We start from the raw sequence: 12,382 nt of genomic DNA on the forward strand, positions 1-12,382 counted from the left end.
AATTTCAGTTAGAACGTTTCAAATAGGAGGCATTACACTCAGGTTTCGTGCAGAATGGCTTGGTAATAAACATTCAAGCTCTTTGTAGTTGAAGGCGCAATCAGACCTGTGGGTTCACTGCCTAATGACTTCTCTATACCACCACAGGAAATGTAAGTCACACAACAACATAAGAAAGGTCACAAACAAGAGGGGGCCATATGGTCCATCTACCTGGTTTGATTGCTAGCAGGTAATTGATCCATGGATCTCATCTAGCCAGGGTATCACTTCAGACACTGCAGTGTAACTACTGTAGCTGCTGATTAACACAACACTTTGTGTAAAGAGTTGCCTCCTGTCCTCTGACTATACTTTTCCTCATAGTTTTTCCTTACGTCCTCTGGTTCGTGTGTCTTTTTTGATTCTGAAATAGTTCAACTGTTAGACTGTAATACCCAGCCACTACAGTTTCGTTTTCAGTTCTACCATAGCGGGGCATCTCTTTAGCAGTGTCTTTTTTGTAATGTTGTGACAAAAAGAGTATAACATTATTTTAAATTATTTACTAGTGCATTATAAATGTAAGCGTACCTTCATTTAAATTCTGTACTTTATGTATTCTATTGTTTGCTACAGTATCTAAAAGATTAAAATAATGGGTCAGCATAGACATTTTTAATAGGTTCTTTAAGGTCATCGTTTCTCATCTCATATTGATGCATTATGTTTCTGCATCCTCTGTGTCTGCAGTGTAGTAATTACTGTAGGTGTTTTCCTAATTTTGTGTTCTAGTCAAGGCTTTTGAATTTCCTTTGCAACGTTTTGCTAAACCTTCTTTTTTGTGACCTTCTGTGAACCTGACTAGTTTAGTAAGTTATATATACTATATTTATTACATTGCTGTAGGTTGCTTCTGTAAGCATATTGTTCCAGCAGCTGATCTACAGTTCAACAGCAGTCATTCCAGCTATGCAAGAACTATCTCTCTGTCTGATGCTTGCTGTTTGTATGGAAGACCCCGGAGAAAGAAGACTGCAGCCTGTTTTTGTAGGTCACACACTGAAGGTAGGAAAAGCAGGACACATTAGCATTTTAACAAAATCAGTTCCTCATGAGAGACTGGTTATATTACATTACACCCCATACAGTGATTTAATAATGACATCAAGGGAAGAAAATCAAACATCTATTATACACTGAATTCAATGTATAATGCATGCATTATTAATATACATGTGCCAAGGTAACTAACATACCTCTAAGCTGTTCCTTACTCTGTGTAATGACCTCCATAAGAAATCGTTGGGGTTTTTGTGTGATAAGACCCACCCCTTTGCCATTTTGTATTATAACACTGTGAATAGCAATCCTTAAAGAGGTCAAGAGAATTCTAACTTTTTTATCTTGTCTTTTAAATTAGTGTATACTGAATAAATAAATAAATAAATAAATATACACACACTGAATTACTTATATATAAAGAACTTGGAGTAGCACTGACTTAAAGTTCAACATTTGTATCTTGTCTTCCATTCTGTTACGTACTGTATGATTGATTAACCTTTGGTTACAAGAACCACCTCTGGTGGGATTATGATAAAGGTCTGTGGTACAGGAGGGCAGCTTTTGAAAATGAAATTTTTGGTGACACTGAATGAGAGCAGGACTGGCAAGCAGAATCAAAAGGTTTTACTTGGACTGTTACTTTTTTTCCATTACGCTTTCTGTATTCTAGATCAATCCCAGTTGAAAACAGAATTTAGATCAACAACCCGAGTATCAAAAGTACTTTTGCTTCCAGCTGTGAAGTATTTCCACAGTGAGCTCACCTTAATTTTATATTTTACAAACTCTGAGTTCAATGTGGAAAGGCAGAGTCAAGACCTAAAGTATAGATTATTTTAAAATGAACATTCTATTCATAAATTAGTTCATACTTAATATAGAAATGAAATGATCAAGAAAAGCACACATATTTAAGGGTTTGGGGAGCATAGTTAATCAGCCCCCAGCTCCTCCAAACATAACCTGCTTCTGTCATTATGGTGTTAACATAATAGCTATAGATACATCACAGATCATCACATTGGTTCATTTAAATACTTCTTGCTAAAATTAATGCTGACTTCATGGCATACACTGTTTATCAAATTAAACAGGCCAAACACATTGTTCAGCCTTCATACATCTGCTGTAAACCAGAATATGTACATTTCCAAAATGTAATAGTTCCAGATATTTTCAAAATTATTTGTAGCTCTGATTTTGGTTTGAAAAAACAACAGATTTAATCAACTCCTCAGCACAGCATTTGGTTTATGATTCACCTTAAAGATGCTATTCGGCAAACTCAGTCCATTTTTAAAAGTAAAAACACATTGTGCTTCTCAACTGAAAAAGGGAGCATATGCTGTAATTTCTCATTACGTCATTATAGCCCCTTCCACACATTAAGAGCTTCATCAATACACCAAGCCTCGCCAAGACAAATCCTTTCTTCATTTTGCCAAGACACTGCAGCTCCTCATCAATCTATTTTGAAGATGTCACTGCGTTAAATAAAATGCGAGTAAAGGCATCTGGACGTCCCAATTCCCAGCATCCATCAAAGATGTCTTCATTGTCACCTTTCTGAGACAGCCAGAAATCATACCTGATAGTCACAGACATATATGGTAATAAAGGTTCAACTACACACTCCAATAATGTAAACTCGAAAGCCACCAGCTTTTTTTCTCAAGATTCCTACTAATGTGTCTGCTTAGCAGAAATATACAGAAACCCCGTGACAGCAGAGAATACACGCTTATGATTCCTTAATTCAGAAATATTTTTCTTTGAAATATGGGGAGAGATTTCACATTACCCTGTGTGAACTGCTCACTAAAGCAAAAAGAATCCCACTACAATAGCTACAGTATAATAAACAAATTCAGTAGCTATAAATGTCAATAATATCCATTTAAAAGTGTGACTTGAACCCAATACCCAACAAGCTGAAGTTCAGCATGTTGCTAGTTGTGCTAAAAAGAAACTGTGGTGAGTAATCTGGTTTCAGGGCATAACAAAGCCAAAACCACAGAGCATGTAAGTCACCCATGGAACTGCCAAACAAAACAGAATTAGTCATCCAGCTAATGGACAGATGGACGTTTTGAATTAACACATTGAGTACACACACTGTGTGCTTGTGTACGCCTGGCGGCATGTTTGCATTTATTCATGCACTTTCAAGTATTTCCTCTTAGCAGGGCATCAATTATCACCACTCATTTAAAGTTCAATTAGAATATTACTTGCTGCAGTTTGGCTGCTCTCTGCTGCACATACCAATGTGTTGTGATGATAACACTATCTAGTGATAGGGTGGGAAATTTACAGACATGTGAGAAATTTCATACACTACAGTATATTTTTCTAATATCTCATTCTAATATTCATCACCAAATGACCAAAGGTATATCCACCAAAAAATTACTGTCTCGGTAGAAGCCTTCAATTTTAAATGAGTTTTAAATGAGTTTAGCATGAACAGGTAAACTCAAAATAAAATGAAATGACAAGAAAACCATCCTTTTTCGATATACACATCCACATAATTACACAGTTCGACTGCCTCTACAGGGGGTATGTAGGCCATGTTTTGCCAGCGGCATAGATACATTTTTAAAAAATACAGTATAAAGGTTAGAGATGTAATATTTCTTTTATCAAGGATTTCACAGAAGAAAAACACTTAAGAAATGAATTTGACAAATAACTCCTTTTATTATTTAAAACTATTTCATTTAAGGGACTCAGTATGCAGTGTACGGTTAAATTAAATGTTTTTTTTTTCTCTCTAGCACAGATTTTTAAAGTGTTAAAGAGACGTCGCATTGTCAGATGGTAGAGAATAGGAACACCTCAAATGCTCAGTTTATCCACACAATGGGTTCAGCTTTTAATTCATTTGGATGTGATTGGAATAAAAGCTATCACATTTTATTTACACTCAATCTAACTGAAATAACCTGAAAAGGCATGATTTTTACATTATTTTTCTGTGAAGATGATTTAGAGATGCTACACTACCTTCTGATAGAAATTATTACAGATAGATTACAGGTAGAGATAGAAATGATTGGAAGGATTATGAATTACAGCAGTTAAGACTGAGATTGAACTTGGTCTCTGTCATCCCTCCCAATTTTCTTTTTATAAACTCCATTCAGCACAACGAATCGACGTGTCCTGCCTGTTCACTTTAATGTCACTGCACCTGTTGCAAAACAGATTTTGTATTTTCCAGATAATTGTGCGATTTTGTAGTAGTTATGTGTACATCTGTCAGTTCTAGGGGGTTATCACTATATTATGTAGCTTATAAGAACATCTTTAAATACGTTCATTTTTATCTATATTATCTCAGTACAAAATATGATTTTACCTACATGCATGTTTGCTGTCAAGCAAAAAATGTTACAATTTTTGTGGACACTCAAATCACGCATTGATGGAATGACTGGTGTTTTTCTTGGCTGGACAAATCAAAGTATTTTTTCCCAAGAACAATATGCTGTTTTAACATTATAGCTTTGCGTATAATGCTACTGACACTATAATGATAACTGACACTTGATGTGAAGATCTGAGTGTAAAGTAAATATAAAAGGACACAAAAAGATGATTGTACATTAACTTGAAAAACTAAGATGATTTATTTACCGTTTCATAACAGCAAAAATTGATTTCTCCTTAGAATCTTCTGTGATTCGTGGCAATATAAGTTCAATACAAGTTCATGGAAGTATAAGTTATTCCAAGAGTTAGATCACCAAAGTGTCCAAATCCTCATCCTCCTGTTTTTTTTTTTACTGCAGGTTCTTTAATTTGCGTGTGAATAGGCAGCTGTTTCAGAAAAGGATGTAAATTTGTTGAAAGGTGACTTTAAAAAAAGTCACGGTCATGAGATATTATGAATTTAGTGCTTATAGCTAAATCTAAAAAAAAATACCGAAGGTCCTCTTGCTGCCTTGCTAGAGAAAGTGCCAATGTGCAGAAGAGAAACAGGTGCTAAACTCATTTTCCCCACAGTGCTGTCCAGCAGATATCGTGACACCCTGCACTCATTCACAACAGAAGCAGGCTCAGAGGTTTTAACTGTGTGGCGACAGATGGAACAGGAGTCCCAAGCTTCAATGCACCACTGATTTCTCCTTCTGTTATATGTGTTACTGGTGTGCATTTGTTTAGTGTTTTGAGTTTCTTGAAAAACTCCCAGAAATAAAATTGCATCATTTTCAGCACCGTGACTACGACCCAGTCGGAAACGAATGTCTGTGCGAAGGTGTCAAAACAATGCTGCCCACAACTCAAAGGTAAGTGATTTCAAACAAGGAATCCGACTCTCAGAGGACCGAATTAAAAAAAAAGTAACAGGAGAGGATGCGAGCATCAGTTGTAATCTGAAATGCATTAGATGCTAGTTCTGCTTAAATGCGTCTCCCTCAGCTGTGACATCAATAACGTGTATTTAGCAAGTGAGGAAAGGTAATCTTAATGCTAAGAAGACGGGGATACCCCATTTCAGCCTTCTCCTCAAATGGGTTCCAGTTTCAGACGTCTGAGGCTCAACAGATGTCCAGTGTAGTGCATAGTGAGAGACCATACCATTCATGGCTGTTGCTATTCAGTCTGTTTTCACATTCAGAGTAAAGAAAACATGTGCTATGATTCATCTCAGTATCAGCTTTAAGTGGCAGTCTTTCCCATATTCTGCCAGCTCTTCAGTGTTAAATGATAGACTCTCCAAAATTTCCCTCTGACCAAATATCTGCAGTTACCAAAGACAGTCTGGTACAGCTCCAAACAAACGGCTGTGTATTCTAGAGGGAGTACATAACCTGCTGTCTTTACACTTTTTTCTGGGCTTTAACTTAGTTGTTTTCTATGCTATGACTCATCCGTGTTATTGCTGCTGCAGATTTTGATGCTAGATTCCTAGCTCTGCGAGGCCTAGCACTGACAGTACTATTTCTAGGTGTAAATGATTCACATCTTGTGTTCCCTTTCTAACTCACTATTCCTTTTTTTCTAGTCTACCAATTATGATTAGTATGACATTTTCATCTTGTGATTGTGTCTTGATTATTTAAATATAAATATTTCATTGACATGTTTCTCAAAATCTGTCTTACAGCAAGAAAATGGGTTCCAGAGTACAGTGAAATATGTGACAGATGTTCAACAGAGAACCCAGCACCACATTACAATAATAACGTCAGGGGTATTTGTCAAGATAACAGAACCTGGTCAACCTCATTGCACAGAGATTTGATTTTGATCCAGTTTGCTGCACCTGAAGTATTTGCAATGAGTGTCATTGCTTTCTGCTGGATGGGGAGTGGCCAGGTTCAGATCCCTAGGGTGGAAAAAGCAGACGTTGTAGAGATTCCTCAAGATGCTGAAGAAGGTTTTGGCAATTTGGGGCTGAATTTCTCAAAAGCAGCTTTCTCTGCCCCACTTACTTGAGTATAAGACATGACATGAGGCTTGGCCACTGTACTTCCAATCACGTTCACACCAGGATCCCACGTCCCTCCGAAAACAAAACATGATTGAAAGAAGAAATGTTTTTTTTTTTATCATTGCTATAGATTTCCAGGGCTGTATCTGGAAATTTGATGAATTATTTGAGATATTTACCAAAACACTACAGCACTTTTTGAAGCTGTTAAAATAAAAAAAACAGAATGCCCATGATTGCTGTAAAATATCCCAACAGTATGTCAAAGCAATTTTAACAGAATGAATGGTGAAAGGGAGGATTATATTTTTTTAAGCCTTATCCTTTGGAAGCTAATTTGCTGCCACTCTAAAACCAGATACATAATGGATTGTATTTGATTGAGATGAACAAAACTATGATTGAAGTGGGTCAGCAATACAATCCATATATCTGCAGAAAAAAAATATTTGTCACGGGCAATGTTGCCATTTTCCTTATTTGTGCAGCCCATGAGAAAGGTTTTTCATTATTATTGCATATCTGGCAGACATCCATATGAGTAAAGGTATTGTCACTGGTATTTCAACAAACCTACCTGTCTAAGCAACCCCATCACAGATCTAATACAGCTTAATAACTCAGCCAGACCTATTTAAATGTATGTACTTCTACATTATTCATAGCATTTTGATGGATGTGTTTTGTAAACAGAAAAAATAAAAGCACTGTATATGTTAGTCTGCCTTTTGTAGAGGAAAAAAAAGTCATCTTTTAAAAGCCCCAGGCTAATGTGGGAAGAAAGTATTACAGATTATAGCACAATCATAGAAATTTTGAAACAAAACAATGTTGATAATCAACATTGATTAGTATCATAACTATTTCAGTAGATGCAGCAAACTCCAATTTAGATGCAGAAGCAGTGGAGTGTCTATTGATAAGATGACAATGTTTGATGGAACAGTGCCTGGTTAAGGGAGGAAGCAAAAATAACTGAGTGAGCCACCAACACAAGGCGAGAACACAAAGCTAAAGGATTCAATATATTTTATATTAACACATGGGATACCAGATTCAATGCATGAAACATAAGTAAAACAGACCCAATAATAAAAACGCAGTTGTGGTTGAGGCACAGTGACTTCATATTAGAAATATATTAGAATGCCAGATCTTTATCTCTTCCCACTTAAAGATGAGGCTGCTTGGTGACCAGGAAGATTGATTCCCTGTAGTTTTGTTTATAGGTCACAAAACCCATATGTGGTATGGAAATAAAAACAAGTTAACTGAATCCAATATTGTCTTTGTTATTTAAGTTATTTAAGGCCGTCAGTGGAAAACTGACAAACAAAAAAGGAGCTAAAATGTTTAAGCCTTAATTTTAGGCTTTTGATTTGCTAATTTAATGATCAAAGAGATGGCTAAATACTTGCTCCATTACATACTTTGTAAATATAAATATGTTTATGATAATTACACTGGAATATAGCAAATATCACCCAAATTATCCAAGAAAAAGAACACCCAAAAAACAATCTAGTAGTGCTTGACAAGTAATTGTGAAGGAATGGATTTTGCATATCACCTCACTTTCTGCTTTCTTTTACCTACAGTATGTGAAATAGGTTCGAGAAACCTGATTTAAAAAGAGTGAAGAAAGAATTCTCTGTCCTTCACATAAAGATCTGACGACATCCTGGCTCCTTTTTGCAAGGTGATAACCTTGGTACCCTGGTTAAATTCCATAATGGGTTTCTACAATGTAACCTTCCTTAAGGTCCCCACTTTAATTCAACTGGTGAAGCAAATTGCCCCCTTTCTGCCTAATCTGATCTGTAGTGGAGCTGCTGGTGAATAATGGCTGTAGTCTTTCACCCAGGTGGGAACTGCCCTTCAGTGTTAGATGAAGTGGGTTCCCTCCTATATAGAAATCCTCTGGGATAGAAGGTGCTATTAAAGTGCAAGGATTATTATTCAATAAAAACTGAAGAGTCTATAATTTAAGATCGGAGAATTACCCGCTAAAGAAATTATGAGGCTTTACAGAATAAGCAGGTCACAGCGATTTTTTTGAAGTCACAGAAAGAACACATAGTTAAAGATCTGCACAAGTCACTTTTTTTTATTATTGCATTTGATACACTCTGGAAAAAAAAATCCAATTAAGATACGTCTTACATGGCAAGTCCTGCTCAAAGTCTTGCCAAGTTATTTTGAAAAGGGGAAAAGTACAGTATCAGCACATGGCTGAATGGAATAGCCCTACCATGAATTAAGCCTCCAGAAGAGCTTCATGCTGGTTTGCTTCAGGGGATTTTAGCATCTTTATACCTGCTGTTTCAAAAATTGGACTGTATTAAGTGAAGAGCAGCAGATCTGTGTAGTGCAGTCTCTGCATCAGCTAATATGGTCTTCTTCACGGGACACAGGGTCAGATGTTTCTCTAACATTTTTTTTTCAGTGGTGCAAGGCATGTTTGGCAAAACTTTATATGTCACAGTAGACATTTCCATAGGGAATGACAAGTTCTTGCTGAGAAATAAACTATTGTTCATTTCTTGTTTTTGTTATCTTTCATTTTATTTTCATTTTTTAGAGATGCACTAAAAAAAATAAGGTCCTCTGCTTTAAAACATGCAGTAATAATCCAGGGTTGGATACAGCTGTTGTGCCTTTGAGCAAAGTACACCTCTAAAACTACTCCACTAAATACCCATCTGTATATAAATGTTGTACTCTCCAAGCCATCACAGTAATGTAGAAATTGCTCTCATTTACCTTATCTAGTTCAATAACTGATTTAACTTGAAAAAGGTAGCACTGTTGTGCAGTGATACGCAGTCTGTGGATTTTGTATTTCTGGTGTGCATGTTGTAATTTCTCTGCTTAACACCCAACTTCTAAAACATGTAGATAAAACGTGATTGGAATTTGAGGTTTTCTCTTTCTAGATGGCATTAAACATTAAAACTATAACAAAATATATGACATAAAAATATCAAATTTTCGGCATTTCTAATGTCACATAAAATTAACACAGACTGTGTAAAAATGCAATAAACTCCATGAATTGGCAATCAGACAGAGGTGACAGAATGTATTTGTTTCTGAAGCAGAGCAAAAGCACTAGGATTTGCTGTCTAGAGGCAATATGTCCATTTCTGCACTACATAATCCTTTTAGTTCATCTTTGAGGCCATGCCTATCTTCCACGTATTAACATTCATTGTAAACTATCCTAAGAGATACAGAAATTGTCAGATTAATCTAAATAATTTTCACAAATAACTGGAACAGTTTCTGGCATGTTGTAATAAACCTTTTATATTTAGAACAGTAAAAACGTGCAACAGTATTTTGCTTATTTATTATCTACAGTCATAGAATAGCATGAACTAAATTATGCCCCAGTTTTATTTAACAGAAAAAAATGTTAGTAAATATGGCATTGAGACCTAATGCCTAATGTCTTGGGTCTTACAGTACATTAGTAGAAATTTAAAATATTTACTAAAGCAGACCATTAAAATGGCAAAGAGTGATTAAATTATTTAACACACTTGTCTCCAGGAGAAGGGAATATTTCTTGCTGTCTGAAATAGACGTTTTTGAAATAGTTATATCTTCCTTAAAAATGGGAGAATGGGTATCACACATATTGTACAAGGTGAAATACCATTCCATTTAATGCATCACAAAACCTATTGCCTTGTCTTCAAAGGAATACTTTGCATTTTGGTTATCCAGTCTTGTCAAATATGTTCAATTAAAATGTACTGCTCCCTAGGGGAAATTATTCTGAAGTGTTAAATATTTCAAAATATTTTTTTAACAGAATGTGAATACTAAAATGCACACATATCCATTGAGAATGTTGCACTGATGTTATCACATTTGATGTTGTTTTCCCTAAAAATTAAATTTTTGAAAATGCTGCCTTTTTTGTTTAAGACTCTCATATTGAGCAAAGTTCTGAAAACATACATCATAGTAAACATGCCCTCTACCTGTTTTTATCACAGCTTACCAAATTGCTCTGCATCAAAACCCAGAGAGGAATCTTTTATGTTTTATATTCATACATTTCAACAAAGGTATGTAAAACAACACTTTCCAGTACACAAGGTTATATACCTGTAGATCCACAAGTGTGATAGATGTTCTCTCTGTTGGTGCACTACTGCTTTGCTATTAAAGCAGAAGGAAAAACATTACAGGAGATTAAATGGTTGGAAGTTCAGATGCCTGTTGGTTAACATGAGTCAAGCACAGTAAAATCAGTGAATAATACAAATCGGGCAAATGTGGATCTCAGGTCAAGATGAAAGAGACTCAGTATTGGTACAATAAACTTAAAACGTCAAACATTTATAACAGAACAGAGGTAGATATTTCAAGCCTTGAAACTCCCTTATAGACCACTAGGCATATACTGCACAAATCTCCTACACCTCACACCATAATTGTCGCAAATAACTCACAAATAACTAATAATAATTTTGTAACAAGAAACTATTTTAAGTTTATTCACACCTGTGAGGTGTTTCTATCTAAAGAAATTGTTAGGATAGAGTACTCTCACCTGTGACAATCTGCTGCCAAAGGTCACTTTCTCAGAGACTTCAATCTAAAATACTCGGTTGTATAAGTTCACGCCAGTGCCAAGCTTCTTAGTTTTTTTTAATTTGAAAACTATATTGTCCAAAGATTTTGAAGGCTTTGCATTTCAAAAATACATTTGGACTAATTCCTTTGTAAATCATCATGTATTAATATTATTAGTTGTATTTTTTTGCTGACATCCTTATCTTCTACATGCCAACTTGCATTGTATCACTACATCCAAAGTTTTACAATTAAGTGTAAGAACAGAGGAAAATATAGATATGATAGCACCCAGATGCTGTAAAATAAATTAAATTAATACATTTACTGTTTCTGAAATACTAATGCATATTGCATGTACTATCTCCTTTCTCCACCTTTGATGTTACCAAAGGTTTAACCATTCATGCCAAGACTAGGCATGTGATCATTTATTTTCCTTATTTAAAATCCTGCACACAGCACACAGTATTGAGATCGAAGGATCTGTATCTGCAAATATACGGTACAGGGATCAGATGTTTGATCAGGAAGACAATCATTTAAACAGCAGACATGCATTTGACATCTAAAAGTATTTTCTCTTTATCTTACTCAATGTAACTCAATGTAAATAAAAAAAACTGAATATATTCTATAACAACTGTTGAACCATTCTACTAAGCTTCCTCATGAGAAACTCAGAAATACACTAAACCTCCGGTGTGACTGAAACCATTTAATCAATTAAAAATAAACCAGCAGAATTTCACTGGCCACTTGTTCTCTTGAAGAAAAATAATACATCTTTTTTTCCACTGTAACCATGTGCCTGGATCCAGTGGATATAGTTGCTTACAAAAAATCCCACAAACAACACTGAAACATCTTGGGATAAGTTAAATTAATATCCAAGGATAGGAAGAACAGACAGAGCCATGTCCTAAACCAAACCCTGTCTAGTGCATGAACAGGGAATTTGTAATATTGATGCAGTCTATTAGAGCAGACAGTGGAACACTGCAATGTATAATTGCATCTCTAGTGACAATCAAGCTGCACATCAACAAGGCATGAAAAATGCATCAGGTTATCAGATAAGTCTCAACTACAATGGCTTTTACTATTTCTCACGATTTCTTCAATATCGGTGAGAGAATTAATGAGCAGTTAGACAAATTCAAAATGTCCCTTCTTATAACACCTTCAGTGAAAGAAAGAAATGCTCACTTTGTGTAAGCTTTTACTGGGGCAACAAATGACATCACTGAAGATTAAGCAGCAGCTACAAAGAAGAACCACACTGGAAAACATTATCAGCTT

The sequence above is a fragment of the Lepisosteus oculatus genome, chromosome 9 (genome assembly GCF_040954835.1).
Source record: "Lepisosteus oculatus isolate fLepOcu1 chromosome 9, fLepOcu1.hap2, whole genome shotgun sequence".
Taxonomy (NCBI): Eukaryota; Metazoa; Chordata; class Actinopteri; order Semionotiformes; family Lepisosteidae; genus Lepisosteus; species Lepisosteus oculatus.